This window comes from Taeniopygia guttata, chromosome 4, assembly GCF_048771995.1.
Source record: "Taeniopygia guttata chromosome 4, bTaeGut7.mat, whole genome shotgun sequence".
NCBI lineage: Eukaryota > Metazoa > Chordata > Aves > Passeriformes > Estrildidae > Taeniopygia > Taeniopygia guttata.
In genome coordinates, this window is record NC_133028.1 from 10,241,790 (window position 1) to 10,267,758 (window position 25,969).

General features: G+C 38.5%; 1 long non-coding RNA gene across 1 annotated transcript; it reads right to left on the reverse strand.

Annotated features, from left to right (window-relative positions):
• Window positions 1-376: 376 nt before the first annotated feature.
• LOC140683902 (uncharacterized) lies at window positions 377-25,388 on the reverse strand. The gene is made up of 2 exons (XR_012055518.1): window positions 24,970-25,388; window positions 377-3,285 (listed from the first exon to the last, which is right to left on the reverse strand). It is a non-coding gene; the product is annotated as an uncharacterized lncRNA (long non-coding RNA).
• Between the last annotated feature and the right edge of the window lie 581 nt (window positions 25,389-25,969).

A 25,969-nucleotide genomic window follows, 5' to 3' on the forward strand; every position in this document is an offset into this window, starting at 1 on the left:
CTTGTGACTGTTCCTAACATCCTTTGGTCTGTGTAGCTAGCTGGTCAAGCCCATTAAAGAGCACTTTTTAACCCCTCACCTAATGTCACCCCTGTCAGATGTCTCTTTTTCTCTTTTCCAGCCCCTTCCAGCTGTTCCAGTTGTGTGTGGCACTGAGACCTCACTGGCGCCACGGCGCTTCCTCAGCAGCCAGGGGCTGGCAGAAGGAGGGGATTGCCCTGGTTGTGGTGCCTCAGCAAGGCTCAGAGCTTGGCTCTAGAGCTCTGCAGCTTTGCTCTATTGCTTACAGGTGAATAAATATTTCTGGAAAATACCTTTTGAGAACAGTAAAGTAGTCAGAGAGCAGGGAGGGGTAAAAAAGTGTCATAGTCATTGATTGTAATTAATAATATAATTGACTCTGCACCAAAGATAATTCATATTTCACATTCTATTTTCAATTTTTACTTTTCCTGCTTGCCTTGATGCCTGGTATTAACCTTAGGAAAAAAATATTCTCTTGGGATTAGGTACATTTTATATATTTACCAGCCTTTAAAATTCATAACATTTGACATAATAAAAGTCTTCATACATTTAATATGTACATTTCAAAATAGGAACACTCTTCATTTTTATTAGTCAAAAAGAATTAGTTTCAGGGCTTAGACCACTGTGAAAATCCTCTGTTGATTACACTACCACCATTTCCATGAAATAGTTTTATTGCTAACACAGAGTTTTCATTGTCTGGGCAGAGGTGACTGTGTAAAACACCACTGGGACACAGCCCAGTGCTGTGGATGGTTTGGACATGACCAAAGCAAATACAGGCAAGCAGCCTTCTTTCCACAAACTGGCTTAGATTCCTATCAAAACTAGTTTTTGGGAAGTAGAGCATTTTTGATCAACCTTCTTGGCCCTATAAACTGCATACCAAAAATCTTCATCTGGCAGTCAGGCGGGCAAATGAAGCACACGAAAACTGCGCCGAGAGGAGAGGCTGGGAACGTCTCACTGAGAGAAGTTACTTGCTTTTCATTAATGTCCAGTCTCAGTGGAAAACAGAATTGGGCCTGGAACTTCAGGACAAACGCCTGTTGTTGTCAACAGCCTCGTGCCTCCCTGAAGGAGGTCTTGTTTTACCCATCATCTTATGCCAAAGCAGCTCCACTTCCACAGGGAATATCTGCATTCATGCAAACTTTTCCAGCCACTTTGAACTGGAGTTTAGAAATGAAAGGCATTTTCCTTGAAGAGTTGCTGCAAAGAAAAATATTCACACATTCTCGTCATTCTGGATTGCATTCCTAAGAGACCTTGCAAAACAGTCTTGCTATTATCCTTCAATTAACTGGTCAAATCTCTCTATCAGCAAACAGTGAGAGGAACTCCCAGCCAATACATGTTATTGCTGTGCTCATTCCCACCAGCTGAAGACCCAAATACTTTCCTGTGAGTGTCAGGCATGTGCCAGACACCAAATTGGATCTGATCCTTTTGCAAATACTAGGGGTTGTACTTGGAAAGGGTTCTTTTTCTTTTTTTTTTTTTTTTGAAAGTTTCCAGAGTGTTGTGCTTAAAACTTGATTCACTTTAAAGAGAAGCTAGAAAACAGAATTCCAACACAGCTTCCTTTAAGAAAAAAGACATCAGGCTGAGTTACTTAGTTTGGTAGAACAATCTGTAACAATGCAATGATTAAAGTTTCATAAAAATGTGTTCCTTTAAACACGGACTTATATCTGACTTCTAGAGAGCAATTATAGTAACTATAATGTGACTCTTGTGGTAAAAAGTGACATGCACAATGCAGTGAGGCTTTTGAATTTTTAAATTAGTAAGAGCAGCCACGGAGAATATACTTCAAATTTCACCATTAAGGCAAAAGGAGGCTGAAAACAACTTACGGTCTAGTTCATGTTTCACTTGGAGGTTTGAATTTTGCATTGGTTCCTGGTCCTTAGCCCACTGCTGCAAAGAAGCTGCCTCAGGCTTCAAATATGGCAATTGTTCCCAGGCTGTGTCATTTTCCTCAGCTTTCTTTAAGTCATCGTGGAAAAAGTTAGCCCTGGTAAAATTTAATCCTTCATTAAACAGTAATCTTATTTAAGTTGCTTTTTAAGAACTTGGTTAAATAGCAAGAACAAAAACCAGTATGTAAACAAACTTCTAAATCAATTTACTTTACCACATAAATTTTCTGTGTTTAGCTTTTAAAGTGAAAGCTAGACTCATATGACAATGAGACTAAAATTGTTAAAGAATGAAGATGGAAAACAGAAACAAATTTCACTTCTGTGATATCATACAAAGAAGAGTGAAATATTTGTTTGGCCTATGAGGACACATAAAAAATTACTCTGGCCAACAATTTGACGTGACAGATGAAATTTCAGGTATGAGGTAAACTAAATATTGAAATGAAAAGCTGTGTTAACTGACTCCCAGGACCAATGGAACAAAACTCCTACGTGTTCAACAAGATTAACCAAGCAGTAAAAGAAGCAATATTTGTCATGTGCTTTCATTAGTATAAATTATTCACTCAGCAGTATTTTTTCAAATAATTTTGAAAAAAAAGTAGAGCAGCTTTGAAAAGGTATTTCCCTTGTTTGCAGACCAGTTGATATCTTCATAACTTGGGTTTGGCAAGCATATTTCTAATGGCCTCTATGATTTTAATTTGTTTTTTTGGGGATTGGGGTTTGGGATACAACTATTTTATCCCAAAAAATTATTGTATTCATGGAGAAAATGCAGTTTCAAAGCTATTGTGCCAAAACCTGCAATTTAAGAAAAGTAGGGTATTTGTGCCTTAGGAGATCTGGGTTCAATTTCTGGTCATGTGGCAATTAGCAGGATTGGACTTGTCAAGGCACTTAGGGGCACTTTTTAACTAATGATGTCAGAGATATGTTGTTCCAATCTCGCTGGCAGCCAGCATCTGGACACATGAGTTACAATTCCTGTTAGGTTTATGTGAGTTGGGTAAGTCAACGTTTAAGTCTCAAGACTAAGCAGTAGGTGGGAATCAAATGAAGTGGTTGGGTTCTGGGATGTCTGGCTTCGCCTTCAGAGCATTCCTGGGCAGCGGCCCAGGGCTCTGCACCAGTGCCTTGTTTTGGGAGTTTGGGGTACCTAAAAGTGCACATGGTGTGTCTGGAGCATCACAGTGCTCTGTTGGAAATGGAAACATTCTGGGTCAATTCTTCTAAGTTTTTTGAAGGAAAACAGTCTATTTCATGATGTGAGTTTGCCTGAGATCCCACTCTTGCACATTGGCTCTCCATCCTGCAAGGCCACCTGGGAACAAAAAACCAAAAAATCCAGATTAGGAGCCTGAGTTCTCTGGAGAAGCAAAGATTTTTTGTAGCTGCTGAGTTTTTGTGTTCATTACCTTGGTTAGTTACCCATTTACCCCAAACACCAGAAGTATGTATCCTGACTGGCTGGTCTCAAAGATTGCAGGAAATGGCAGCACCTCTTTTCCCCCAGGCCAATGCTTGAGCATCTCACTGAGCAGCCAGCTCTGCAGCTTACAGCCTCTCTGAGCTCACCCAGCAACCCAGGAGAACTCTTTAGAGTTTTCCAATTTAGAGTAGGAAACTTCAAAACAAAAATACTTTATTCACAAGAAACTCTGCTCTCTAATTGTCACTGACCATAATAAGGCCTTTTAAAATAACTCTGTTTCTTATGGTGCAAAACAATTGAATTTTCTTAAAAAAACTCCATCTCCCATAAATTAAAAATTATAAATAATGAGCTTTTGAAAATTTTATTTGCTTTTTCTCTCATAATTCTATCCATAAGTGCTGTACTTCCTTGATTTTCTAGTGGTGCAAATTCTCTCTCTCTCTCTTTTATTCCTGAATATATTCTGAAAAAAATAATTGAAAGGCAGAGTTTTTGAGGCAAAAATATGCTTTCTATGCTTCAGTGGGAACTATGCTTTTTCTAATTATTTTAAAATAGTTGCATTATTTCTGGCAAAACAATGCTTAACCAGCACCTCGAGGTAAACAAAATAAAAAAATAGCAGCTCTAAGGAGCCATCTAGCAGGATTTCAGCTTCCAATGAACAGGTATCAGCACAATGTATGCCTGGTGTTTTATCCATGCCTACACGCTTCCCTTCCAGAAGACACACAGCCATTGTGTAAAACACAGCCTCCTGCTTCTTGCAACAATATGACTTTCTATTGAGTTCTTTATGAATTTATTTTCTTCCTAATGCTCACTCAGGAATTTTAGGGTATTGTCAGTAGTGTCAAAGTGGCCAAGTTTCTTATCTGCCATCTCCAGTATTTTTTCCAATAGCATGATGAAATTTAACATTTCATGTGGAGGATTATGCTTTGTAGGTATATGCTTCAAATGATGGTTTTTTTTGTATCTACAGTGCAGAGGTTTGTACAGATGTACAGAAGAGGGTTTGAATAACCACTTTATTAGTCACAAATTTCCTTGGCCAAATTTCCAGCTCTGTTAAGGGACTTTCTTCCGAAGTATGTTAAAAATTCAGGACCATGGGTTGTTTCACTGAGAGATAAAAGAGACAGAGGAAAACAGTTTCATGGTCAAAATCAGATTTTTGCCAAAATCCTGTGAATATTTCCAACATCCTTCCCAGTAAGCTGAGACACATACAAGCCATGTCACAATCTGCACACACTTGGGAGGGAATTCCACCCTTTCCATCACCACACAATGGAGCAATCCTATTTGATTGTGTAGGAAAGGAGAAGTCACAGAAAGCATGACATTAAGGTCATGACATTCCACAGGTGGAATGCACAAACCCAAACTTTCTGATCCTCAAAATGCCTGGTTAGGTGTTTGAGCAGTCTGCTGATATCTGGAGTTCACAGTAATCATTCCCAAGATTCCAAAGTGTTTGTGGCAAAGGAAATAACTAAGAAACCATCCTTGCCCTGTCAGTGTCTCAGAAAAAAACTGCACAGTGACAACTGCTTAAGCTACAATACAGTTTTTTTAAGAATTTGAGAACTTGATGTCAACTAATCTTGTTTCAGGCCACCTGGCAGTATCAGCCTGGGCTCTTTCACTGCAGCCCCACTAAGCCTTCCTTTCATCAGCTGTCTTTCGAAAATGCAAATTGGCCTGAATTAATTTAAGTAGGAAGTTAATGCTGAGGGAAGAGCTACTCTTCTTTAAGTTCTTTAGAACTAGCTGTCTCTGACCACTAATAAAGCAGAGCTCTTTAGAGCTGATAAAATGAACAATCGTCACCAAAACGTCCTTTCTCTCCTTCCAGCCCTCAGCCAGGACAAGGAATCAATACAATTACAGTTCATAAGGTAACTTTTGTGTTTTTTCAAATAAACTATATGTGTCTTAATGCCCATGATCTTCCATGAAAATCTTTTTATTAATAACTTTCATAAATTCAGGCCAATAGAAACACAATTCTTTTGATCAGAGAACATATAATTGGTGCAAATTATTCAATGTCATACTTGTTCTGGGTTGCTCTGTAGAGTGTACTAAGAATAATTCATTTTTTGTTTCTAGGAATATCCTGGTTTTTATCACTGCATAGCATGCTCAAAGAGTTTGATAGGTTTTTTTATCATAATCAGTACTCTCTACTGGTTTTGTACATAGCCTTTTTTTTGAGAGGTACTGTCCTTTCCACACTTTTATTTTTACTCCTATTCAAAATGTCATAAGCACTGGGGCTGGCAAACTGACAATTATTTTTAAATCTGGAGGGAAAAGAGTCTGTTTCTGTACAACTGAGGAATACATGACAAATAATTTTACTGAGGTACAATAATTTCCTGGTCTTTGTTTCTCTGATGTATTTCTGGTTTTACCAGCCTCCTGTTCAGATAAATCATCTCTCAAAAAAACAGCAGAGCTGTGGATAAGGAAAGAGCACAACCAATCCTTCCTTTGTTGGCTAAATCTGTCCTGATATGTCAGTAGGAAATTATCAGAATTATTTTTCTTGGGAATTGTTTAGACTCCCGTTTTTTTTTTTCCCAAACCCTTCACTCCCATGCAAATCATGGACATGCTTTTCCTTCCACCAAAGCCAGTGAGATAAGTGATAACTTAATAATTTTCAAGATGGTCCAAAGCCTGTTTTGACTTTAATTGGGGAAAAAACCCAGAAAAAACACAGCAGAAATACAAAGTTTTAGAATAAGTTTGTAACAATTATGCCATGAGTTAGCAGGACAAGCTTCACTTTGGAATGTCCTTCAGCAGCAGCTCACTTGTTCTTATTTGTTTCCTGGTAACTTCAGAGAAGCCCACCCAGTGGATTCCCTGGAACGCTGAGCATGAGCATCACTATTCCTTCTTAAGTAGCCAGTGTCCTTATATTTTGGTACTGACTTGCACTCCTCTTCTTGGATTTATTATTTCTCTCTACCAATCAGAAGAGTTCTTCTGTGGGACACCTGGAACTCACAAAGTATGTGAGCAACATGTGTCTCCACTAAATTATTTTGCGTTTCTGTGCCAGAACATCTTTCTGCAATAGATGCACTGATGATGTGGCAAATTCACACCAGTTATTAAATATCAGATTATTAATACTGATTGCTTTGTTAAAGAAATAATTTTCTGTTACTCTTCTAGAAATGTAGAAAAGATGCAGATGCAGAATTATTTAGTATATCTGAGGGTTATGATTTATATTCAGCTGGGAGCTTAATTTCTGATTTCTGCTTTCTGAACCCATTTTTGTTGGTGATGTCCTGTGTGATTCTCAATTTCTTCAGCTGACTGTGTGAAGTGGCACTTCATTGATTTTGTGTTTAGGAAGCAGTGCTAGCCCAAGAGGGGTTGTAAAGAGTAAGGTGGCTGGATACACATACTGGGATGCTTCAAATTGAAGATAATTTTCCAGCCCTTTCTGCTATTCTACTGCTCTGGCACTACAGTCCAGAAAATGCATAGACATTTTGGCTATAATAATACCTAGCAGCAACTATAGAAGGACTAAATAAATTCACTCAGAACTCCTGGGATCACTCACTGTGGCAGAGAGTGAGTTCTTCTTCCTCCTCTTTTCATAGGAGCAAGTATAAAGACATAATCAGGGTAGAAAGGCCAGAATTAAAATTCTCTAGTATGCATACCTTTTGAGACACTAAAAATAACTCTGATTAAACACTTAGATAGCTTTTTGTTATTTTAATGTGCTTTCAGTCAACACACAAATTTTGGATGGATTGTTTAAATACTCAAATTTTCTGATTAATGTTTTCCCCAAACACTCAGTTCTCACTCGGCCAACACTTCCACTGACAGCAATGCTGGGTAGGGCTGCAGGGCAAGGACTGATAGCAAGGATCTTAGTACAAGACAAATTCATTAGACAAGCTAAATAATTTAGGCACATTTGAAAAGCAAATGAATGTAGAGGTGTTCCCTTATGATTATTGCTCACATAGATTTTTTTAAGAGGAAAAACATAAATTAATAAAGGCAAGAATGTTTTTAATGACAATATTAGTGGCTGCCCTGTGGCTATTAAGACATGCACTCATTGTAAACTATATTGATTTTTCCATCGGATAAAGTTCTTTGGTTAAATTTTTATTTGCAGCTATAATCCAGACTGGCTGTGTTGGTCATTATCATGATAAAATGTGGTTAGAAAGTTTTTCATTGGAGCAGTAACCACATATTTTCAGAAAGACCCCTTAACAGCATCAGGGAGAGTCAGATGCTGTCTCTAAGTGCAATAGTCACTGTTTTTGTGGAGGCAATGTTGTCATTGATTAATGGAATGGGTTACAATCTCACAAATTCTATTTTAGCTAAGAACTACTAGCTCTTTGCATTATGCACTGTGTGAATTTACTGCCTTTGCAAATTAAATGCCTGACCCAGTGAACATTCACATGACAAGTTCTACAGAGTTCATCCAAAACTTTTGTATATGTACATAAAGGGTTTGGCCAGCTGCAAGAGAAGAGCTACAGCCTTGGCAGTTTGCTGCTACTTTGTTCAGGAGGAAATGGTCAGTTAAGGTGCAGAAGATTTAGTCTGCCCATCTGTGGCCCTGATTTTTCCTTGAAAGTGTTATATGAAGAAAGATATATGTTTAGAGATTTAAGGACATACATGAATGTCTAAATAAATTCTCCATAGGACAGGAGAAAAATTACGAGAAGCTAAAAAAACGTGGATGCAAAAAGCCTCTTCCACATTCTTCATCACCAGCCAATATGGTACAAGTTTTCTTATCCTGCTTTGAGACAGAACATTAAAATTTATAATGGTTTCTCTAAACTGACCCTAAAATATTTTGTTGGACACCTTTTCCTTGTACATGTCACCATTTGTTATAACCATAAATAATTTGACTCATAGTTTATGTTTCGCTCATCCTGTTTCAAGGACAGAGCCATCTAAAGCTTTCTACCATTTCAATTCTCAGACTGTCTGAGGTCTTCAAACCCTTTCCTTAACTGCTGAAGCAGGACAGAAATCAAAATCCAGCATTGTGGGAAAGAACGTGGCCCTAATTGAGCATGGGCAATAACCGGTTTCCTGAAGCAGTGTTTTTCCTGTATTTCACTGCAAATTTCATGTTGCAACACAGGGGAAGTTTGTGGTGCCATTTGGGTGCAGAGAGTCCTTGGGACCCAAGACACACCTTGCAAAGCAGAGATTTATTTTCTTGCACAGAGATGCCAAAAACTGTCTGAAATACCATTAAATTAATTACACTGAAATAAAACTTAGAGCTTTCAGAAAGAATTCAAGCAATGAAGGTAGCATATTCTGTTCACAAGATTTCTGTTTTCATATGAATCATGTGAGGCAGAGCAGAACTCTTCATCAGATCATCAGAGAAATTCAGAGATGTTTCACTAGGAATATGGAGCTCATTTTCTGTAGATCTCTGCAATTTAAGGCTGTTTTTTTCCCTCTTCCTTTTGGCCTTTGAAGGGCTGGAGATCTACAGGGGAGGACTGAACATTTCAGATTTTTTAAGGGGCAGCTCCCAGTAATTTCAATCTTGAATGACTTCTAAGCTTTCAAGAACACAGTCTAGTATTGCCTAAATTACAGCTATTCCTGTCTAGGAGCAGAGCAATAGTTGGTGGCATGGCCTGGGGCCAGGGCACAGAGTGAAACAGTGACTGGTGTCTGTACACAAGCAATTCTCTGTCACCATGTGCCAGCCATCCATGCACACAACACACCCATGAAGACTAAGTGTAGTGATAAAAGAATCCTGCCACATGGCTTTAGTTCCTGCTTTCTTGTTGCCTTCTTGGATCACTCAGTCATCAGAATTTTAAAAATACTTAAATATTTCCCTTTTTCAGATGCCAAACTACTTTGAAAAATGTAGCTATTAAAGCAAGATTCCTTAACCAAAGATTTGGGACAATACATACTTGATGTTTTGGTAGGTAGGCATGCCCATTCTACAGTAATAGAGGTCTTATACGTGTTGAAAAGGAAGCAGTACTGTCACTTCTGATGCTCTTACAGACCTTGCCTACCAGGAGAATAAATGAGAATCAATGTATAAAGGAAGTCAGGAAGAGCTGCTTAAGAGTTTGCTGAACAGAGATGTCTTTTTTGATAAATACTCCATGTCAAATGCCAACAAGCTTAAAAAAGGAACGAGTGCTGTAATTGTGATATCCTGTTCAGGTTACACTACCCTCAGGGAAACTGCTACTAATGACTGAATTAATTAATGAGAAATTTTTCTATGCATTACAGAATTTAAAGCAGCCCCCTGCCCCAGTTTCCCTGTCTGCTTCTTTTTGCACCAGTGTGAGCAAAGCCACTTGGCAATGCTTTGTTAACCTGTTACTCTCGCTAAGCATTTCCATGTAGTGCTGTGGAAGGCAGGGTTGTCTGCATTTCAGCTGGGAGCAATGTCTTCTTGGATCACATGCTCTGCAATCATTGTGTAGAAATGTGTAAAACAAGTACCTTCAGAATCCATGATTGCAATTTTTGGCATCATAACCACTTCTTTCTAAGCATGTCTACATGATTTGTGCCATGGCGCTGTGGGAACAGTCATGAAGAGACAAATTCAGTGATGCAGCTTCCTATTTGACTTCATACTTTCAGAACACCTTGGAAATGCAAAAGCCAGTGCATTATTTATATCACAGGGGTTTTTTGTCGTTTCTCTTCAGTATCATCTAAGTGTGCCTCTTGAGAAGATGAATGTCACGAGGGCAAGTTTTTCCTGTAATTCCTACTCCTTTGGGATTATATGATTATCCTTTCATGCTAAAACTGTTTTATCATCACATCTATTTACAGGGAGGGGTATGCTGCTATTACCTAAATTGCAAAAATGGACTGTGCAAAACTACTAACTCATTTATGTGTGGGATACTGCGGTTTTGTTGGAAAAAGCTGAGTAAAATAAGCATCCTTGTTTTTAAAAGGATTATGTGGCACATGGGGTAGATATAGATAAGGTTGCACAATGCATCTTTAGTTTCTCTTTAACAAACAGAGGGACAACTCCTTTTCAGCTCACAATTGCAGGCACATTTTGTTCTATTTTAAAGAATGCAAGAAATATTTTCCTGATTTTTATCTGCTTTTAATTAGGCTTCTTAAACAAAGAAAGAATTTGTTACATTTTTTTTTCAAGCAAAGCAACCAAAAAACCCCAAAAACCCTCTTCATTCAGATACAGACTTGCCTTGAGTAGGAATGACTAATTAAGATTCATTTTAGTCCTCTCTGCCTCTGATAATGGTAGAATATAGTCTGTTTGCAGTTCTAAGGACTTGCAAAAAAGAAATTATTTTGTTTGTTTGTCAATGTTATAAGTCCAGTGATATATTCTATCTCTCTTCTTCAAAGCTGTGTCATGATACTGTGTGTGTACACAGATGGATGTGTGTAGATTCACATCTCTGCATCTAGCACAGCTCTGGCCTTATTTCCTGGCCCACATTTGAGGAAAAATCCCTAATGTTAACTCTACTTGCTACCACACTAACAATCCAAAGGCTGATTGGGAAATGAGAAAATCTAACCACACCTTTCTCTTCAGCTTCTGCCTTTCCTGCTCAGATGTGTGCAAGGCTCCTGCTGTGGACTCAGGGACATCAGTCTCATCGACTTCTGTGGCTTTGTGACAGAAAAAATATAAAAAAAATGCCACATTACTTATCATAAAGTGGAAAACAGAGAGAATCTGAAAGTAAAATCTTGGTCCCCAATGAAATCAACAGTGAATTCCATGTTGATTTCCTGCTGGCCAGAATTTCAGCAAGGGTTTGCATAGTTTTATTTCTTTTGGATGCAGAAAATTGGAAAGAAGTATGTTTGCAGAAGTTATACTTTAATAAGGTACATCCTCCCTGCTCTTGCCTATGAATGCAGGTGTTTCTGTTACCAGAAGATCAATGATACACGTTCATAAATTCCTACAGAGAACTGAGAGAATTTAGTCTTCTTTTACTGAAAGAATCCTTCTGGGAAAGGTAAAACCTATCACATAAAAGTCCAACAGTTTTACATGGCTTGGATTTTATTTTCAAATCAGAATTTTTGGGAGGTTGGTAGAGAGGTGAAAGAGAAAAAGTATGTTTTGGTCAAAAAGAGACATTTAACTACCTGACTATGTGTAAAAACTTTCTTTTTTGAACCTGCAGCAGTTTTGCAACATTGATACTATTTGTATATTGCTGTTTATATTTACAGTTTATGAACATTTATATATAAGCAAAATATTTTTAAAATGTAGTATTGGTAAGTGTTTGGTCTCAAATGAGAGATGTGTTGTTGCAAAACAAATCTAAATTTTAAATTGCAAATTTTAATTTATTGCAGAAATATGGGTGTAGCCAGGGGCATCAGTTTTGCAACCAAATGATGACACAGCAGAACTCATGTAAAAATCTGTGTGCACAAATTTAGAAAATGCAAGACAAAGGACACTGTCATCTATCTGTTTTCAGTGGTTAAAAAAAATATTGCTCTTTTTCTGCTAATTTCTCTCCTTCAGCTGAAAATTACTGTCCCTCAACCATGATCCGATGTTTCAATCGAATCTAAAGTAAACTAGTCTATAAATCATAAATTTTCTTTATTTGAACTTAAGTATTTTATTTAAAAAAAAAAACATGTTTTTTTCTGGTACTGATTTAATGAGAGCAGATTAAAGCCAAGGCTAAAAAATAGATGAAATTATTGCAGAGTAATTACCCTTAGGCTTCTGCACACACTGGGATCTGGACTACAACTCACTTATTCTGGAGTGGAGCATCTATACATGCACACCAGAGAGGTTTCCTGGGACAATCTATTCCACTTGAGTTACCCCAGTTAATTACTTTATACTGATGAGTCTTGAAAGTCAGCTCTGCCTTTAGCGTTGAAACATTCTCAGAAAAAAGGGATGAATTTTCTTGAAACAACTTTACCGCGAAACACCACATTAAAAGAAACAGTTGGGATGGTGGAGCTAAAAGAAAGAGTTGGGATTGTGGAGCATTGCTCTGTGACACTTTTGGAAAGTTTCCCTCTCCTGGCTGTTGGCATGATGCTCCCAAACCAGGGCACCCCACAGCCAGCACCAGGAGTGGGCTGGTTTGCAGCAGGGAAGGCTTTGCTCCCATGTTTGCAGCCACAGATGTCTGTCCAAAGAAGGCCCTCATGCTGCTCGCAGTGATGTATGTGCCTCTCACCGTGAGCAGTGCTGTTGATCTCATAGGGACTTCCTTGAGCAAAATGCACATGGAAGTTGTTTGCTGATCTGGGGCCAAAGCATGCAAATGCTAATTGAGCAGTGCCCTGTGCACGATTTATCGTCTCTGGATGCAAAGGGAAGTGTGTTCTGGTGTGTTACTGGACCATATGCTGCACCACTCTCTGAGGCTTCTCCTCATTGCTGGGGTGCCTCATTAAATTAGTATGGGGCAGGAAGAATATCAGCAAAACAGCTTGATCCAATCTGAGTACGTTCCTTTGCTCCTACGGCTTCTGGCCGTGAGCCTCAAGAGTTAATGGAAATTGGCAAAAATGAGTATGTCCCACTACAGGCAGCTCATGGTATTAAACAATTATGCAAGAATTTTCCTTGGAAGCTAATAGGGATGATGACATTGTGCTTAATATTTGACCTTCCCAGCTTCAACTGCTCAATACCTCTTACTGTACATAGAAATCGCCAAAATCCCACCTAATGAGCTGAAAAATGACATATGACAGATCTGATGGCTAACTGCAGCTAGAAGAAGAAAGACTCCTAGAGAGCAAAAAATTCTCAATCTTGCTCTTTTTTGCCTACTTCTTCTAGTTATAAAGAGTGTTTAAATATGTAATTTGAAGGCACAGATTAATTAAAAACTTAATTCAAAGTAAACTGAATTCAGGCAAAGTTCTGTTGTTTTTAATGTCTTTTTGGCTCAAATCTGCAATCTGTTCACAAAGTTATTGGTACTCATAGGATTTCAATTCTTTTTTCTTTCTGGGAAAGCTGTTTTGGTCTTTTTCCAAGGGGCACTGTTTCAGTTCCATTTATTCCTGGGAGATTTACACCCAGTTAACTCTTTTGACTTCAAGGAGAGGGAATGGTTCTTAAATTAAACTGTAATAAAAATATTGCTAGGGATAAGAGAATCACGAGTGCTTCCCACTGTACATTTGAGTCAGTGTGTACGAATCTCAGTGTGTTTAAAAATGATGTCATTGTCTCTTTTCTCTCTTGCATTATTTAAGTTTCATCTTAAAAGGCCACTACTAAAATTACTATAATTGCTCTAGAAGTGGGAAATAATTTTCAGCAGCTCCAGTCCTGTCTCAGTCAGACAAAACGAATGTCCTCTTTTTGATAAGAAACAATGGAGGTGAAGAACTAAAACTTTAAATGTTAATTGATGTTTCTATGCAGCCCCACAGCCTTATTTTGCAGAGACCTTGGGATCTCTCACTTCAAATAACATCAATCTGAAAGAAAATGTTGGCAAAGGAATGAAACGGAAGTGTTTTATGGAGTGTTTTTATAATGTACCCCTCCTATTGTAATCAGGGATACAACGTAGGGACTTGAACTCTGAAAACTTTGTGCATCCTCTCAGGAACCTGAGTAAAGCACCAGTAAATTAATGGTATGCACAGAGCCTGGGAAAGAGCCTTAGTCTCTCTGTTCTTCATCACTTGTGTGATTAAACAAGTTTATTATGACTTTATTTTCCCCCCTACTTTCCTACTTCTTTGACCTATTTTAAAAGAGGTTTTGATGCATTGCCACTTTTTTTGGACCCCTGTTCCCCTCCTATATTGTCACTTCAATGGTAAATCACTAAATGGTAAATCTTGATTAACTTCATGAGATTTTTATAAGGGAGCAAAATACTGTGCAATATTTTGGGGCAAGGGTAAGCACACAATGTTTTATCCTTCAGCATCTGAAGTAGAAGACTTGGTTAAACAGGATCATAGAGTGTGCCATTCTTCAGCACTCTAAGCATAATATGCTGTTGAAAGAGTTTATCTGTTCCCTTTCCCATGAGGTCAGCAATTTTGAAGGCACCTAATTAAATTCTTCATTAAATCATTAGAAAGAGGAGAAGAGGAAATAGCAAAGAAATCAATTATTTAGGAGATTACAGATGAGCCAGAAAGAGTTGATCTTGAACTCGAGTTTTGAAACAGAAATATTTTAAAGAAGTAAAAATGCCTAGCCCTACAAGGCTGATTTTTTTTTTAGTTTTGTTAAGCTGCCTCCAAAATGCCTTTGGATTGTTACACAAGAAATAAAGTGTATTGAAATGATATACTGGTTGAGCCAAATTCAGAGATGAGATTAAATCTCTTCTTGGTTTTACGATCTTTTGCAGTTTTTTAAAGAATGCATGTGATTGAGGCTTAAGATGCTGAACTGTTATGACATACATAGGGAGGGGCTGGGAGGGTTTCAAAGGCTGAATTTAAGCAGGCTACTTCAAGTTGCTGAAGATAAAAGATGAGAGGGGCTCAAAGTTCAAGCACCGACATCCAGCTAAAGGCAACCACATGGTATTTGTGGACTTGAATTTGGGTAAAACATGCTTAAATCCACGTGCAAAACAGTACCTAGACAAATCTTAAGAAAATGTATATATCAGTATGTATGGCTAAAAAGTCTGAATTATTTATGGGCCAGTGTATGTCGAGCAAGTGTAGTATACAATGTTTTGGGGTAGATTCTTCAGTTTCTATGGTTTGAATTGTACTGTGGTTAAATCATAAACCAGAGCCTCTTGGAAAAATACCTGGATATTCCATGTGGAGCTTTCAGAATGTAGATCATGACTGTACTAGCAAACAGCACAAAATAGCAACATGACATGTAGCTCCAATGCAAATAAAAAAGGCTCCAAAATCTGCAGGTGGGTGTTATGCAGTATGAGCACATACACATGCACACAAACAAAAGCATACACTAAATTTTTGCTTTTTGTTTTGGGAGGGAATACAGCTTTTAAATTGATTAAGAGAGCATGCCTAATTAGAAACATTTATCACATGTACACTCACAATTGCTTTTTTGTTTTCACTCTTCATTTGAAATTGTATAAATCACAGGAAAATAAGTATCTCATATCCAAAATGCCCATCTCTTTGTTCTTTTTTATTTGATTGCAGTCAGATGAAAAGTGCTGCTTTGAAAATAGAGGCAATGGCCAGAGGCCTATTGATTGCCTGTAAACAGAAACAAAAAAGCAGCCCTGGTAACATTTAGAATGGTTTATCAGTGATCAAAGCACAGGAGGTGCTGTCTAGACAGCCTAGGTGTGGACTAGCAAATGGATTTCATTAGGGGTCCTCTACTCTGGTGCCATTGTTTCAGCTCTGCTCTTCTTCAGGCCAATCTGTGATTGATTTCCAGAGAGGTGCCCAAGTGCCTGTGGCAATGGGATAAAGCTTACAGGACTTTGCTTGTTCTGACAAGGCAGAGTAGCTGCCTATCACATTAGCACAAAATGACACTTTCATTTACTTCCACAGTGCTTTGAAACAAATACTTTCAGCTACAGCAATTGCTCTTTGCAGCTTGAGCTCTGGAGTCAACTTCTTGTGTTCCAGAGAGTAAAAGGTTGTGAAATAATTTCTGAAGTATCCTGTAGTTAAAAGGGTTTATATTCTGATGTCTCTGAGAGCACCATACTTTCCTCTTCTTGCATAGTCACAATTTTTGTTTTAAGGATAAATTTTATTTATAATGTTACTGCATGTGCTTTTCACTATAGTGGAGAGCAGTTTTGCATTTTATCCTTAAAAATTCCTGTATGCATCCCACATGTGCTGTGCCTGCTTGTAAGGGTATTTGGCATTCACCAACTGGTGCGCTAAATCATGGGGCTTGGATTATTCAAATGGTTTCACTACAACCCCTAATGTGAAAATGCAGGGCTAAGTTAACTTACAAAAATGCCTCACATTCAGCTTGTGCAAATTACCAAATTCCTATAAACTACCAAATTACCAATGTGCAAGAGCAGCAGATGTGGTCCATGTTGCCTCAGCCTCTCCACTTTGTGCTTGTGCTCCTGCACAGGTGACCTGATTCCACTGCTCAGATACAGATGCTGCTGGATGAACTCCCAGGGAGGAGGGTAAAGGCATGTGGCAATCCTGCCTGTCACTGCACCACAGAATTCTAGAATGGAATGGATCTCTGCAGATCATCTGGTCTGACAGCCCGGCAAGGCAAGATCACCTGGAGCAGGTGACAAAGGAACATGTCCAGGTGGGTTTGGAATGTCTCCAGAGAGGGAGACTTCATTGCTTCTCTGGGCAGCCAGTTCCAGTGCTCTGCCACCTTCAGTGAAAAAACGTTCTGCCTTGTGTTTATCTGGAATTTCTTGTGTTTTAGTTTATGACTATTGCTCCTCATCCTGTCACTGGGAACCACTGGAAAGAGCCTGGCACCATCCTCTTGACACCTGCCCTTGAGATATTTACATGCACTGGTGAGATCCCTCAGTCTTCTCTTCTATAGACTAAAAAGGCCGAGATCCCATAGCCTATATAAGAGAGATCCTCCAAACCCCTTTTTTGATGTCTTCTCTTTTATTTCTTCTGGGTCATTGTTTTGGTTTTGTGGATCCCACAAGTTCCACCAAGGTCATGGACCTCTTGGTAGTGACAATACCAGCCAGGAAGGTCCAAAGGCTCCTGTTACCACTAATAGAAAAATATATGGAAACTCTAATGCCAAAATCAATGCCTCATCCCCAGAAATGGGATGTCAGATTGTGCTCTCCACACAAGAGCCTAGTGTGCAGGGCTTGGGTAGGGAGCTCTGAGACGGATCACTCCCTCCAAGGCCTTCACGGGCTCCTTATGTTACTTCTAAGAAGTCTGAAAATATTGAGGAGCAGAAATCCAAAACGCAGTTGGTAAATTTGGGCAATTGCTAAAAGTATTAAATATAATTTTGTTTTTGCTTTTTTTTAAATTTATGGAGCTATAACTGTGACTGCTGCCACACAAAAAAAGTCTTTGTGTGACTACATATACTGTGTTAGAAAGATCTCTTTAATATCCTCCAGACTAGGGTTAAATCAATATATTTAATTTACAGATAAAATTTTGACCAGTGCTCTGGTTTCAAGTGGAAAAGCCTTTTTTCCCAGACTTTTTGAAAAACAGATTATGGAGAAATTGGCTGGATGGTAGCAGGGGTCAAAGGGGACATTGAAGAAAAATGGACTGGAGCTTGATTAAGACACCAAAGGGCTTTGCCATCTCCATATACTGGCTTTGCCTACCCAGGGTGAAATAAAATAAAATTGGTTTCAAGATGGTGATTTTGTTAAGGAATCTCTATCCAATATGAAGGCAAGAGCAGTATAGTGTTAAAGGCATGTGCAAGGTCTGTGTGCCATGTGGGTGCCTGTCGTGTAACTCCTGAACAGCTAAGCTATAAACCAAAAGATTCATTCCCTTGGCTCTGGGAACAGAGAATTTGGTGTCCAGGCTCACAGCTGACCCAGGCTGGATGTAGAAATGGTGACCAGGCATCACCTTTCAGGATAGCAGGCAACAGCAAGCTCAAGTGAGCTGTGCTATCCTTGGACTCCTGAGGCTTCAAGGACTCACTGGATTCAGTAGATGTCATCACTCATATGGTTGCATTCAATAACCAGTGCAATTCCATTAAAGGAAATTGCCTATTGATTTTTTTCGCATAGCATTTCAGCCTAATTTTTAATTTACATTTTTTATTACTAAAGTGGGGCAAGACTGAAGAGAAAAATCTGTTTCAAATACCCGAATTCGCCTCACCATTTTTGTGATTGTTTGTGGTTGCTCACACCAAACATGTGGGCCATTTGCAGTTGGGATATAAATGTATGCACTGACACATAAGACTTAAAAATTCAAACCATTGTAAAGTGATTGCTCCTACCTCTCTAGCAAAAGCTTAATATTATTATTGGCTTTGTTGAAGGCTGGGGTAAAAGAGGTTAAACTAAAAACTTTTGCAGTCCTAACAAAATGCCATGAACTGGGAAGACTGTTAAAGTTTCTAAAAATGTGTTCCTCTCCTTCCCACTCTATCTGTTTTAACCCATTCCATTTCTAGTCCATTGCAGAGATAGATTCACTTCTGGTTGGGAACTATTAGAAGAAGAAATTTAAGTGATAGCTGAAAAAGCAAGGGCTGAAGACTGAGTGGCATAGAAAAGTTAGTAAAGCATTTTTGCAAATCTGTGTCTGAATCAATGATGCAGAAGAAAGTCTCTACATTCTTTTCTTGTAAATGTAGTGACCAGAAATGGGCATTTCTTTCTTCTGATTTATTGTTTTCCTCAACACTTTAGTGATAAAGTGAATATAAGCTGAACTGGGAAACTTTTCAAACTCTTTTGAGAAATTATATGCTGTTTACTGGAACATCATTCCTAAATGAAATCTTGGGAATGCACACACTCACGAATTAGTACTTTTATGCATAATTTCCTCACCATCATAAAAACATGGGGGTAATACCACAAAACAATTCAGTTTTTCATTGGCTTAGTAAAAAGTTTAAAGATCATTTTCTTAGAAAAAAATATTTCTAGCTTTCTTAGAAAAGACATTTCTAACTTTCTTAGATATTTTCTTTACATTCCTGTTTTCTAAAAAAATATATATTAATGTAAACATTGCGTGAGAGAAGAAAGTGTTTTTCCAAAGAACTATTCTTTTGCATGATAGAATTGTGTGAATACCCCCAGAAAGGTGAATTTGTAACATTTTGATTAGTGATAGCCTTTTCTTTCAGCAGTGTTGTGTCTTGTTTCGACTCGGACTGTTTAACATTTCTCTGTGTTCCTGTGCTCAAGGCAACTTTACAATGACTTAGGTCTCATTAGACAGAACTTCATACTTACTGCAGTAGATCATGCCTGTCTACACTGAGCTTTCCAAACATTTCAGACACAGCTTTTTAACAAACACAATTTTTTAAAATGAAATGCTAATGAAATGCTTGGGACCTAATGAAATGCTGTAGACCTTTATCCACCCAGCTTCGAGACCACAGTTTGCCAGGCATTCTCTCGGAAATGTCCAGCAATGTTTTGCAACAGCAGCTACGTGCCTGGGCTGACCTTTGCCTGCTGGTGCAAGCTCCAAGTGCAGAACTTCTTGTGCCATTGCCAAGAGATGTCTTTCCATCATATCTGCTGCAGTTTTCCAATGAGTTTGGGGCAGGCCTTTAACAGCGACCAATTAGCTCCTTCCTACTCCAGTGAGTGATGTGGTGGTTGCCACATCAGCAGACCTGTCCCATTTCTGAGCTGTGCCCTGTTTTGGACCAATCTCTGTCTTTCCCCTTCTCTCACTGACTCTTTTCTTTTGCTTCTTTTGACCAGATAAGATACTAAGATACTCCATCACCCACTATGCTTTGGATTACTTAAATATATTCCCCTCCCTTCCTCTGCTTGGCCTGTTCAGGCTGAACTGCCTTATACCATGTGTAGCCCCAAAGCAAACTTGAAACTTAAATAACCTCAATAAATCTTCTCCTTTGCTCTGGCATCTGGGTGTCTTGCAGGACGTGTAATGGGATGTTCAGGGCCTCAGCCGCTGGGAGATGCCTTTTGCTGCCTGCAGCTCTCGCTGTCAGCTGGGAGAGAATGATTTAATCATTTAAGAAATGCTAAACGACCAGGTGTGCCATTTTTTGACTTCTGTGCTCACTTCTCAGTGCCACAATTCAAAGGGCAGTTCCTGGCCCCAAGACATTATTTTTTAATACAAAGTAGCACTTCCAAATGTATGTTTTTCCTGGGTATTCCCTCTGCTTTCTGACTGTCTGGAATTTTTCGTTTAGAAAAACAATGTCACGTTGAATCAGAAAAGTCTATTTGAATGTAGTCTCCAGCCTCACCCAGTTCCACTTACTCTTGGCTCCCTTCTCAGAAAATAAATCTCTCTTTCTTATATGACTTTTTTTTCTTTGTCACTGTATGGATTGAAACTTTCCCTTCCAGCTTTAGCAGAAAACAATGTCACTCTCATTCTTTGCATTCCAGAGGTTTGGATTAGTTCATTTAACAGTGATTAATCGTGCTACATGTTACCAGATATCAAACATTAAAAAAGATTGATATTTTAATTTACCTTTGTAAGTTAAAGTAACTTACATTTGAGAACTTTTAATTCTCAAAGTAAAAGTTATAATTTCAGAAGTTTTATTAAAAACAAAACTCAGATATAAGTCTATGGCAAAACCAATACATTATATGTTTTCAAACTTTATTCCAAGTGCCTTTTCTGTAACATAGATAACAGCTCTTGCAAAAGAATATCATAGTCTTTGGTATAAACCAGATCTTTCTGTGATAGAAATAGTGACAATTAACATTACCTAGGGATTTTTCTCCTTAATTAGGATTCATTTAGAATTCACCTGGAAAATTTTAATAACCCTTTTTTTCTAATTAAGAAGCATGTGGTGGAATTTTAATGACTCCATTATTTTAGAAACCCAGAATATGATTGTAGTGACAATGGTAATTTGGCTGTACTGCTTGAAGAACATCTGGTTTAGAATAAATATGCAAATGTCTTCATATATGTGTTAATCTGTCAAGTCCAAAGGATGCCAGAGTTCAGTGAGACCAGACACTGAAGTGTAGTAACCAAAGAGAAGTGGCTGGCAGCAGCTTAGGTTTGCATCACGCAGATCTATTCATTCGTATTTACCTTGAATGCTGGTAAAAAAGACACTGAAGGCTACATGTTATACTCTGATGAGATACACAGGCACATCAATAACAAAGATCTTGATGTTCATCCCAATGTCACTTACACCAGGCAAAACCCACATTTTTTCTTTAGGTTTGTGAGAATGATTTGTTTTCTCCCACAGAACTGAGCTGTCAATGGTGACTGCTATGTCCATTTCCTGGTTTCTTTCTTGGGACCTTATTGCATGATTAGTATACTATTTTACAGAGACATTTGGAAAACAGCTTCTTTTCTTAAAAACCTTTTGCATGGGAAATCATAGAATGGTTTGGGTTGGACAGAACCTTAATGATTGTTTCATTACAAACCCCTGCCACAGAACAACGTAGCATCCTTCTAATCATCCTTCCACAACTATGGTGGCCCAGCTGAACATCCTATAAAGTGATCACTGCTGCTCTGCACTGTCATTAGTGAGATCTGCCAGAAAAACCTCCCAGCTCTGGATGGGATGGTGCTGCAGTCCTGATCCATCATGTTAACTGGGCTTCGGGAAAGTAGCTGGAGACCAGCAAGTCAAAGACCTTCTCTTGGTGACACGCATTTCAACACAACACTGTGGACACGTGTACAATGATGGGGTCTTGTCAGTCCTGGTGTAGGGGGGCCACTTCCCACGTTCCTTATGGGAAGTCTTGCCTAATGTGAACCTGCAGGTGATATCCTTATTTTGTGTAATTCAGTACCAGTCAAGCACCAAAATTATGCTAAGAGATGTTCTGAGGAAGAGAAAGGCATTTAGTAATTTGAGATTATATTGTGAGACATCTTAGTTACATTGAGTAGGACTTGAGAGACATCTCAGATCCCAGGTTTCCTCCTTATTTACATATGTATGAACATTTTTATTTCGGTTGCCTTCAATTAGGTGATGCTTGTTTTTCAGTGGCTGTTTTATATCTGGGCTATACTGTGGCTGTTTTTAATCTGGGCTACACTATACAGAAAAAAGCTGCTTGCTTTTAAAGTGTATGAGGTAAGCAAACCCACCAAAAGTGCACTAGAAAATATTAATTTCCACAACTAATTCAGGAAAATTTTTGTTGTGCCATACGAGATACACATGAAACGAATTTTTCAGATCCCCAAAGAAAACAGAAAGAGGTCACTCTCCTTTACACTGTCCATACTAGCATGCAAGCATGTGGTTATATTACACCCTACAAAGAGTCATTAGGTCTGTTCAGAAAACCCCATGAGTCAGTCAAAATATCTCCAGCTGGGAAGTGCAGCTCTGTCTAGCCTACAGCACCATGCTGTGATTTAAAACCATGATGAAGCCCCTTGTGAGTGGGAGCCTATACACTTACTTTAGCCTGGGTACTTAATTTTCAGGATGTTTGGGATCTCAATGAAATTAAGTTTTCAAGGTCTGAACTTGTCTTCAATTTTATTTAATGGTTATCATCTGGTTTCTCTAGGTAGTTGACATGATTTACATTATCAGGACTTAATTCAATAAAATATTTCTGTAGGCTGTCTGTAAACGGAATTTCTGAAAAGAACTAAATTTTGTTCTACTTACATATACAGATAAAAGTACTATAAGCAGGTTTCAGAAGTGTAAATTAGCATTAAACCACTAAAAATAATGTATACATAATTTGTATGGTCATCTGTAATGTTTATAGCAATTCTCCTTACTGAGGTTGAACTGGCTCTCTCTACATAGGTCCAGCAGTGGTGGGAATTAACCCAGAAAAGAGAAACAGTCAATGAATGCTCTAATGCTAACCTGAGTGATGATTTAAAATGTACAATCCTCTGGTAATAACCATGAATTGGTTGTCTTGAAATGCAGACAAATGTTAAGTATTAATGCACCTTCAGATATGGGAAAATGAGTATTTTATGATTTATGTTTCCTTCATTCCTATCACCTTAAATAAGAAAAATGCTAGTTCTCAATTGCCAAATAGCTGTATCTGGTATTTGTTAGATTATGATTAACAATAACCATTGACAGCTAGCACCTCAGAGCAAGCCAGCTCTTCTCATTACACAACTGATAGTTCAGACAAGATTTAATCAAACAATGAAAATATACAACGTTTATCTTAGCTACTATGCAGGCCTGCACAGATTGAGGGGTTTGTACAGATGGGCAACAAAATATGAGAAATATGACTCCCAGAGTTTCATCTGACTCCCAAAAAACAGGTGCAAACCTAACTTTAATGGGCATATGTACTTTGGCTGGCAAGAGCTTCATAAAGGGCCCCTTTGCCTGATGTTTTTTTTTTCTTTGTTCTGCCACGAGTGGAATAATTTGTGCAGATGGAAAGGATGAGAGAAGTATTGTTTCTAGGGTTGTGTTTCTGAGTGGGATGTCTTTCCAGTCCAGTCTCAGAGTGGCTTCTGCAGCCCTCAACAAGAGCAGTCAGCCAGCAAGAAGGAATAACTTCACTCCCTTATCCTTCTCTTTATCCTTTTGTATTCTGGCTGACACCTGCAACGTATTAATCAGTCAGAATCTGGCCTGCAACACAATGTGTGCAAAAGTAACTTACGTTCTATTGAGTGACCATGATGTCTCACTGCACTAAACATGCTCATTAAAAACAGGCAAACCCATTAAGTTAATATAAAGCAAAAACAGTTCCAAATGCTTAAAAATGGAAGTGCAGCCAAAATTCCCCGAAATTGGAAATGATTAAGCTGTATTCCATTTTTAGTACATATGAACACACACATGAACATGAACACATTCATACACAAGGAAATGTATATAGAGTTTGGAAGCACAGACTGTGCTTCTCAGGTGCAAAGGGCTAGGAAATGTCACTAATCACAGAGAAAGCTGTTCTGTGATGTTTTGTAGTCCTGTGTGCTCTCACCTAAAAAACGTATATATTTTATATATTGGATCCACTTTTCCTTACTCTTCTTTTTACTAGAGAAAATAAAAATAAAACAAATAGAAAAGGTCTTGTAGTCTTGGAAGAAAGGAATATATAGAACCCAGTAGAAGAAGCAGCATAAATACTGAGTTAAAGGAATGAGTCTGAATTAGTCTCAGCAGAAATTGTTAAAGGACAGAAATGCCTACAAAACGAGCAAGTGCCTTGTGCAAATATGTCACTACCCTCAATAGACGGAAAGTGATGGAAAAGAGTAAATTATAGTCCTATTTTATCATCTCTGAGTGTACATAAAATTCTCCTACATTTACACCAAGCTTCAGAATGCCTCCAGTGGCTCCTTCATTGAATTTCTTGTAATGACAGCTGGGCCCTCCTTCAGCAGGAGGAATTGCCCAGGACTGATCTCATCCAAAGGCAGATAAAAGCATCTAAAAGAGCCAATGTGAAGAATTCTGACTTTAACCGTTAGTAAGAGCCAATAGCAATGTTAGCCTGTAGAAGCATCTCAGAAAATCTGCAATTAAGCATAGAGCCACACCTGAGAAATGCTAACGGCTTATATATTTGCTTAATTTAACATTTCTAAGGTGCTCCTGAGGACACTCTTGTGGCTCTTGGTAAGAGACATAACATTCCCCGGAGTTACAGGAATGTGCTCCTGTGGACATAGGTAATTACAAACAGTTTTCAGAATAAAAACTAAAGACATTTAAGGACCAAGCCATGAAGAAGTAAATCATCTGTAAGTATACCAAAGTACTAGTGACACACAAGTTGAAAGTCTCCAAGCATCCCTAGAGTAACCTCATGCCATGTAAAAAGGCTTGTCCATGGTTATAATCATGCCATGAAAACCACTTGTGCTGTAAAACTGCAAGCGCAATGTCCCACGGGAACTACTCACCAAACTGGAAGGAGTTATGCCAGTTAACACTTTCAAGGCAATAAAGGGTCAAGATTTCAAGTCTTATAAATACTTAGAAGCACTCAGTCTTGGCAAGAGGAGTAGAAGGCTTGCCTGCCCTCCAGCATCAATGCTTTCACAGTCTTTGGTCGTATCAGAGTTCAGCTCTGAGTGAGCTCTCTGTAGCTGTGTACTTTGTCACCAGCTTCATCCAATAAAGCAGCAGTGGGGATTTTAAAGGGATAATTAATGCAAAAAGGTTGTTCTGACTAAAGCAATACCAGTCTTTACCAGTTTCATACAGGAGCCAACAACTTAACAGTTATGGCCTTATTAGAAACATGAGTCAATGTTCTATATTTTTCCCCAAAAGATTGTACCTACTGTTGCTGAACTGAGGAGAAAAGAGTCAAGGGAGCTAAATATGTAACTGGTCACTGTAGTATGATGAGGCCAGAACTTTCTCTGACTTATAAATAGCCCAGCCAAAGTCTGGGATGAAGTGTGCTGGGGTCATACAAAGAATTCTTGGCACATGCCAGAATTGCACAATGTTGTAATTGTAACCCTTGCTTTCATTTATTAACTGCAGTATTTCTTGTGCCAAGTCTGTAGTTAAACTGCACATTCTCTGGGAAGCAAAAGTGTTGTCTTTATGTTCAACAAGGTGCCTGTAACACTTTTGGAGCCACAATTTTTGTAGTATAGTTCTATGCATTGCTGTAGAATTCATATCCCAAAGAGCCTTTCTGAAACATCAGTTACACTCTCCAGTGCTCCCCTCTCCTCTAGTTTTTTCTTTTTTCTTTTTTATTTCTTCTTTTATTCTCCATGCAAAAAGGGAAGAGCATAATGCCAGATGTATCAAGCTGCTGGGTTTGCAATATGCTTAGCAACACAAACAGCCTCGCTGACAATGATCCCAGTGAGAGGAAGCGTTTCACAATAAAGCCATTAGCCATGATGTGGTCTGAAGTTCCAGATGCATGTGTCTAAAAGT